Below are 7,622 nucleotides of genomic sequence, written 5' to 3'. Positions count from 1 at the left end.
GAACTGACTTAAAGAGTCGACTTGGTGGGGTGACTTGATGAACAGACTTCAAGGGTCGACTTGGCAAGGTGACTTGATGAACGGTCCTAAAGAGTTGACTTGGTGAGAGTAATTGGTGTGGTGACTTGATGAATAGAGTTAAAGAGTCGAATTGGTGAGAGTACTTGGTGGGGTGACTTGATGAACATAGTTAAAGAGTCGACTTGGTGAGAGTACTTGGTCAGGTGACTTGATGAACGCACTTGAAGAATTGACTTGGTTAGAGTAATTGGTGGGGTGACTTGATGAATGAACATAAAGATTCGACTTGGTGGGCCGACCTGGCGGGGTGACTTGATGAACGAACTTAGAGAGTCGACTTGGTGAGAGTACTTGGTGGGCCGACCTGGCCGGGTGACTTGATGAACAAACTTAAAGAGTCGACTTGGTGAGAGTACTCGGTGGGCTAACCCGGTCACGTGACTTGATGAACAAACTTAAAGAGTCGACTTGGTGGGTCGAACTAGCGGGGTGACTTGGTGGGCTGACCTGGCAGGGTGACTTGATGAAGGAACCTAGAGAGTCGACTTTGTGAGAGTACTTGGTGGGCCGACCTGGCGGGGTGACTTGATGACCGAACTTAAAGGGTCAACTTGGTGAGAGTACTTGGCAGGCCGACCTAGCGGAGCGACTTGATGAACGAGTCGACTTGGTGAGAGTACTTGGTGGGGTGACTTGATGAACAAACCTAAAGAGTCAACCTGGTGAGAGTACTTGGTGGGCCGACCTGGCAGGGTGACTTGATGGGCAAACTTAAAGAGTCGACTTGGTGAGAGTACTTGGTGGGTTGACCTGGCAGGGTGACTTGATGAACGAACTTAAAGAGTCGACCTTGTGGGCCGACTTGGCAGAGTGACTTCATGAATGAACTTAAAGAGTCCACTTGGTGGGCCGACCTAGCGGGGTGACTTGATGAACGAACTTAAAGAGTCGACTTGGTGAGAGTAATTTGTGGGCTGACCTGGCGGGGTGACTTGATGAATGAACTTAAAGAGTCGACTTGGTGGGGTGACTTGATGAACGCACTTGAAGGGTTGACTTGGTGGGGTGACTCTGTGAACGGACCTAAAGAGTTGACTTGGTGAGAGTACTTGGTGGGGTGACTTGATGAAAGGACTTAAAGAGTCGACTTGGTGAGAGTACTTGGTGGGGCAACTTGATGAACAATTTGTATTTGTACTGAAAATCAAAATCAAATGAGCTTTTACCCTTTTGTTCCACACGAGATTTCTGTTCTCGTTGAGCTCATCTTAGGACACCTGCATTATCTTTTAACAGATGTGCCGCCCCAGCCAAACTCCCCACCTGAAAATGTCTTTCGCCCGGATCGGCGTGCCTAGACACACCTTAAGGCCAAAAACATGGGCATTGCCCCATCTCCGCCTCACGAAATAAGTAAAATAACATTAAAAGTAGTGGTATTTCACTTGCGCCCAAAAGCTCCCACTTATTCTACACCTCTCAAGTCATTTTACAAAGTCGGACTAGAGTCAAGCTCAATAGGGTCTTCTTTCCCCGCTGATTCCGCCAAGCCCGTTCCCTTGGCTACGGTTTCGCTAGATAGTAGATAGGGACAGTGGGAATCTCCTTAATCCATTCATGCACGTCACTAATTAGATGACGAGGCATTTGGCTACCTTAAGAGAGTCATAGTTACTCTCGCCGTTTACCTGCGCTTGGTTGAATTTCTTCACTTTGACATTCAGAGCACTGGGAAAAAATCACATTGCATCAGCATCCGTAGGGACCATCGCAATGCTTTGTTTTAATTAAACAGTAGGATTCCCCTTGTCCGTACCAGTTCTGAGTCGACTGTTCACCGCCTAGGGAAAGCCCTCCGAAGGGGGCGTCTGCGTCCGTCGCCTGATCGGCATGCGATGGCCTGCCCTCACCGTGGGAGCAACTCGGGTAGGCCGCCAACAGCCCATGAGTTCAGGGCGCAGACCCCTAGGCCCAGCCCTCAGAGCCAATCCTTTTCTCGAAGTTACGGATCCATTTTGCCGACTTCCCTTACCTACATTGTTCTATTGACCAGAGGCTGTTCACCTTGGAGACCTAATGCGGTTATGAGTACAACCGGGCATGAACGGTACTCAGTCCTCTAGATTTTTAAGGGCCTCCAAAGGTGCACCAGACACTGCGGGACGTGCGGTGCTCTTCCAGCCGCTGGACCCTATCTCCGGTTGAACCGATTTCAGGGTGGGCAGGCTGTTAAAAAGACAAGATAACTCTTCTCGGGGCCCCCGCTGACGTCTCTAGATTTCCTAATGTTGTCGTCTGCTGCCACATCCCAGTTTGAGAATATTAACCCGATTCCCTTTTAATGATCACGCAAAGTGCGCCCTTGAAACAGGGTTTCCCCATCTCTTAGGATCGACTAACCCATGTCCAAGTGCTTTTCACATGGAACCTTTCCCCACTTCAGTCTTCAAAGTTCTCATTTGAATATTTGCTACTACCACCAAGATCTGCACCGGGGGCCGGTCCACCCAGGCTCATGCCCAAGGTTTTGTAACAACCCCTGTGTCCTCCTACTCATCGAAGCCTAGCACTTGCCCCGACCGCCGAGTATAGGTTGCGCGCTTCAGTGCCATCCATTTTCAGGGCTAGTTGATTTGGTAGGTGAGTTGTTACACACTCCTTAGCGGATTTTGACTTCCATGACCACCGTCCTGCTGTCTTAATCAACCAACACCCTTTGTGGGATCTGGGTTAGCGCGCAATTTGGCACCATAAGTCGGCTTTCGGTTCATCCCACATTGCCAGTTCTGCTTACCAAAAATGGCCCACTTGGAGCTTGTGATTCTGTGGCGCGGCTCAATAGAGCAGCCGCGCCAACTTACCTATTTAAAGTTTGAGAATAGGTTGAGGGCATTACACCCCCGATGCCTCTAATAATTTGCTTTACCCAATAAAACTCGCATGTGAGCTCCAGCTATCCTGAGGGAAACTTCGGAGGAAACCAGCTACTAGATGGTTCGATTAGTCTTTCACCCCTATACCCAAGTCAGACGAATGATTTGCACGTAAGTATCGCTGCAGGCCTCCACCAGAGTTTCCTCTGGCTTCGCCCTGCTCAGGCATAGTTCACCATCTTTCGGGTCCCAACAGGTGTGCTCACACTCAAACCCTTCATAGAAGATCAGGGTCGGTCGGCGGTGCACCCCTCGAGAGGATATCTTGCCAGTCGGCTTCCTTGCACCTCGCAGGTTTTCCCAACCTGCCAACTCGCACACATGTTAGACTACTTGGTCCGTGTTTCAAGACGGGTCAGATGGAAAGCCCGCTGGCCAGCGCCACGAGCGCACAGGTGCCCGAGAGCCTGCCATAAAGGCACACGCTTTGCTCCTCACCCACCACAATGGAAGTATTTGTGCGACCAAGAAGGTCGTGCTTGTGCCGCTGCGATAGCCCGCGTTGGCACGTCCCTCAAATCGAGCGGCAGATCGGCTCACACCGTTCTGCATCCGACCGGGGCACATCGTCGGCCTCCATCCACTTCCCTCCCAGCAATTTCAAGCACTCTTTAACTCTCTTTTCAAAGTCCTTTTCATCTTTCCCTCACGGTACTTGTTTGCTATCGGTCTCTCACCCGTATTTAGCCTTAGACAGAATTTACCACCCGATTAGGGCTGCATTCCCAAACAACCTGACTCGCTGATAGCGCCTCGTGGTGCAACAGGGTCCAGGCCCGACGGGGCTCTCACCCTCTCCGAAGCCACCTTCCAAGGGACTTGGGCCTGGTCTATCGCTGAGGATGCTTCTACAGACTACAATTCGACAGGTGTGGTCGTCGATTTTCATGCTGGGCACTTCCTGGTTCGCTCGCCATTACTAGGGGAATCCTGGTAAGTTTCTTTTCCTCTGCTTATTGATATGCTTAAACTCAATGGGTACTCACACCTGACTTGGGGACACAGTAGAGATGTAGCAATGCCCACACTGCGGCAGGCCGCTGAGCCCAGAATAAAGTTCCTCGCAAGGAATCGTTCGATCGGCGCAAACCAATGTCGGCCTTTGCAAGCCACCGCTCGTCGCGATGGATCGACGTACCTCGTGCTCATTTCAGTCGACCGCACACCACTTGTGGACGCGGACGGCCATCTCCGCTCCTCGCTGGGGAGGGAAAAATTTTGTAGTGCGATGCCCAAGCAGACTTGCCCTTGGCCGAGGCCTCGGGCGCAACTTGCGTTCAAAGACTTGATGATTCACAAGATTCTGCAATTCACACTAAGTATCGCATTTCGCTACATTCTTCATCATGGTGAGAGCTGAGATATCCGTTGTCGAGAGTCATGATTTTTTTTTTCTTTTGTCTTTCGGTGACCCAAGTGCGCAAGGCGCTGGCTCGCACTTCATTCTTTGGAATTCTAAGGTGTGCGATGCACCCGTGTGTTGGGTGGTTGACACATCCCGAACCCCAAGCACCCAATGGGTGTGACAAGGAACGCTGTGGTGTGTCCCCGCCCCATCACCTCGCAAAGGTGGGAGGTGATGCATGGGAGAGCCATGTCAGCAGATGGGGCCCCTGCCCCGCAAATCATGCGAGTGCACCCATCCTAAACATAGAATGCTCCAAGCGACGAGTCAACACACCTGGGCAAGGCAACGGGGGGTTGCGACAATCCCGACTTGCTGCCGTCGAAATGATGGATCCCTGGTACAGCGCCGCGCACGCGATCGGACCATGAAATCTCAGCAGCGGGGGATGAGGCCCAGACCCCCTCTAAACTACAACCGAGCAGATACCTCTCACTCCGATGCGAACGTCGTTCGAAGGCACCGATCCTAATCTAGATGGCATCCGAGTCTCTTCTTCGCCCCGCGGGGAATCCATGCTTTCGATCACGGGCATTCGATGTGACCCTCGACCTCGACAGCTCTGGACCCGTAGCTTGGCCGTCCAGCACATCACTGCAGGGCTGAGTGTCTGCACGTCGCCGAGATTTTGGGGGCAGGGAGGAGGCCAGCTCCATCTCCTACACAATTCAAAGTCTCAAACCGAAAATGATCCTACCACAGGTTCACCTACGGTAACCTTGTTACAACTTCTCCTTCCTCTAAATGATAAGTTTTAGTGAACTTCTCGCGACATCGCCGACAAGAACCGTTGTTGTCGCCGCGATCCAAACACTTCACCAGATCATTCAATCGGTAGGAGCGACGAGTGGTGTGTACAAAGTGTAGGGATGTAGTCAATGCGAGCTGATGACTCGCGCTTACTAGGAATTCCTCGTTGAAGATCAATAATTGCAATGGTCTATCCCCATCACGATGCAATTTGGCAAGATTTCCCAAACCTTTCGGGCCAGGGAGAGAAACTCGTTGGTTGCATCAGTGTAGCGCGCGTGTGGCCCAAAACATCTAAGGGCATCACAGACGTGTTATTGCCTCAAACTTCCATGGCCTAAGAGGCCATAGTCCCTCTAAGAAGCTGGCCACGAAGGCGAACCTCCGCGTAGCTAGTTAGCAGGCTGAGGTCTCGTTCATTAACAGAATTAACCAGACAAATCGCTCCACCAACTAAGAATGGCTATGCACCACCACCCATAGAATCAAGAAAGAGCTCTCAATCTGTCAATCCTTACTATGTCTGGACCTGGTAAGTTTCCCTGTGTTGAGTCAAATTAAGCCGCAGGCTCCACTCCTGGTGGTGCCCTTCTGTCAATTCCTTTAAGTTTCAGCCTTGCGACCATACTCCCCCCAGAACCCAAGCACTCTGATTTCTCAGAAGGTGCTGGCGGAGTCCTTAGAGCAACATCCACTGATCCCTGGTCGGCATCATTTATGGTCGAGACTAGGACGGTATCTGATCATCTTCGAGCCCCCAACTTTCGTTCTTGATTAATGAAAACATCCTTGGCAAATGCTTTCGCAGTGGTTCGTCTTCCATAAATCCAAGAATTTCACCTCTGACAATGAAATACGAATGCCCCCGACAGTCCCTATTAATCATTACTCCGGTCCCGAAGGCCAACGGAACAGGACCAAACTCCTATCGCGTTATTCCATGCTAATGTATTCAGAGTGTAGGCTTGCTTTGAGCACTCTAATTTTTTCAAAGTAACGGCGCTGAAACCCCGACCCAGCCAATTAAGGCTAGGAACATGCCGCCGGCAGAAGGGACATGAGGGCCAGTGCACACCCAAAAGGCAGACCGACCGTGATGACCTAAGGTCCAACTACGACCTTTTTAACTACAACAACTTAAATATACGCTATTGGAGCTGGAATTACCGCGGCTGCTGGCACCAGACTTGCCCTTTAATGGATCCTCGTTAAGGGATTTAGATTGTACTCATTCCAATTACCAGACTCGATGAGCCCAATAATGTTATTTATTGTCACTACCTCCCCATGTCAGGATTGGGTAATTTGCGCGCCTATTGCCTTCCTTGGATGTGGTAGCCATTTCTTAGGCTCCCTCTCCAGAATTGAACCCTAATTCTCCATCACCTGTCACCACCATGGTAGGCCTCTATCTTACCATCGAAAGTTGATAGGGCAAAAATTTGAATGAAGCGTTGCCAGCACAAAGGCTGTGCGATCCATCGAGTTATCATGAATCACCGAAATAGCAGGCGAGCCCGTGCCGGCCTTTTATCTAATAAATGCATCCCTTCCGAGAGTCAGGATTTGGTGCATGTATTAGCTCTAGAATTACTATGGTTATTCGAGTAGCAAAGTACCATCAAAGAAACTATAACTGATTTAATGAGCCATCCGCAATTTCACAGTCTGAAATAGTTCATACTTACACATGCATGGCTTAATCTTTGAGACAAGCATATGACTATTGGCAGGATCGACCAGGTAGCTTCTAACAACGAGGGGGACCCCCAAGGCCTGCTACAACCAAGGGATGCCCGCCGCAATGGGAAACCAAAATTTGCATTCGCTCCGTCATGCATCCAAACATAATCCACCGCACAAGCAACAAGAATGATGTTCACAGCACATGCAGGACTCGCAACGCTCAAAGATTTCACACAAGAGGAAAGTGTCCCATCGTCAACCGAAGAGGGCCAAACGGGGAGCCTCGATTCACAGGCACCTGGGAAGAACATCCCGTACGGAACCCTTTACCCTCGAACTCACTGTCGCCACTACTTGGAAAGAAGCCTCGAGTCTGTACGAGATGCACCACGCATGTAGCCATGTCAATTGTAAGGCCACTCAGAGACATCCATTTCCCAGGCATATGCCTCCTACATGCCTATTGAGGTGCACCCGCACAGAAAAAATCCTTCTCGATCGCAACAAACATTTTCCCACGATGAAGAGATGGTTGCCGAAGTGCCAACGGAGACCGCCGTGCTGAAGGGTGAAGGGTCGTGCAAGTTGAAAACATGGCTGGTTATGCGATTGGTGCGGCCATCACTGTGCATGTGACCACCTCAATTATAAGGCCACTCAAGGGCATCATGTATAACACCCCCTTTGCACATTTATAGGTGATGAGAGCCCGCCTGCATACACGGACATGTCTAACTTCTGGAAAATTTCTCCTTTCCCAGCATAGCCTCGCTAACCATTCCCTGTGACACGTGATCTGCCAGCACAGGTACAAAAAAGTTTCTACG

The 7,622-nt window shown here is 50.5% G+C and overlaps 2 non-coding genes and 1 pseudogene across 2 annotated transcripts; all 3 read right to left on the bottom strand.

The window, feature by feature from the left end:
- Positions 1-2,068: 2,068 nt before the first annotated feature.
- Positions 2,069-3,933, bottom strand: LOC149574598 (25S ribosomal RNA; annotated as a pseudogene).
- Positions 3,934-4,180: 247 nt separating this feature from the next.
- Positions 4,181-4,334, bottom strand: LOC149574597 (5.8S ribosomal RNA). Its single transcript, XR_016361241.1, has one exon. It is a non-coding gene; the product is annotated as a 5.8S ribosomal RNA (ribosomal RNA).
- A 710-nt stretch (positions 4,335-5,044) lies between these two features.
- Positions 5,045-6,855, bottom strand: LOC149574596 (18S ribosomal RNA). The gene has a single exon (XR_016360663.1). It is a non-coding gene; the product is annotated as an 18S ribosomal RNA (ribosomal RNA).
- Positions 6,856-7,622: the final 767 nt, after the last annotated feature.

The sequence above is a fragment of the Cupressus sempervirens genome, chromosome 2 (genome assembly GCF_028749045.1).
Source record: "Cupressus sempervirens isolate cs-2001-9-10 chromosome 2, ASM2874904v1, whole genome shotgun sequence".
Taxonomy (NCBI): Eukaryota; Viridiplantae; Streptophyta; class Pinopsida; order Cupressales; family Cupressaceae; genus Cupressus; species Cupressus sempervirens.
Note: the sequence above shows the minus strand (reverse complement) of the source record. Positions and strands in the feature narration are given on the sequence as shown.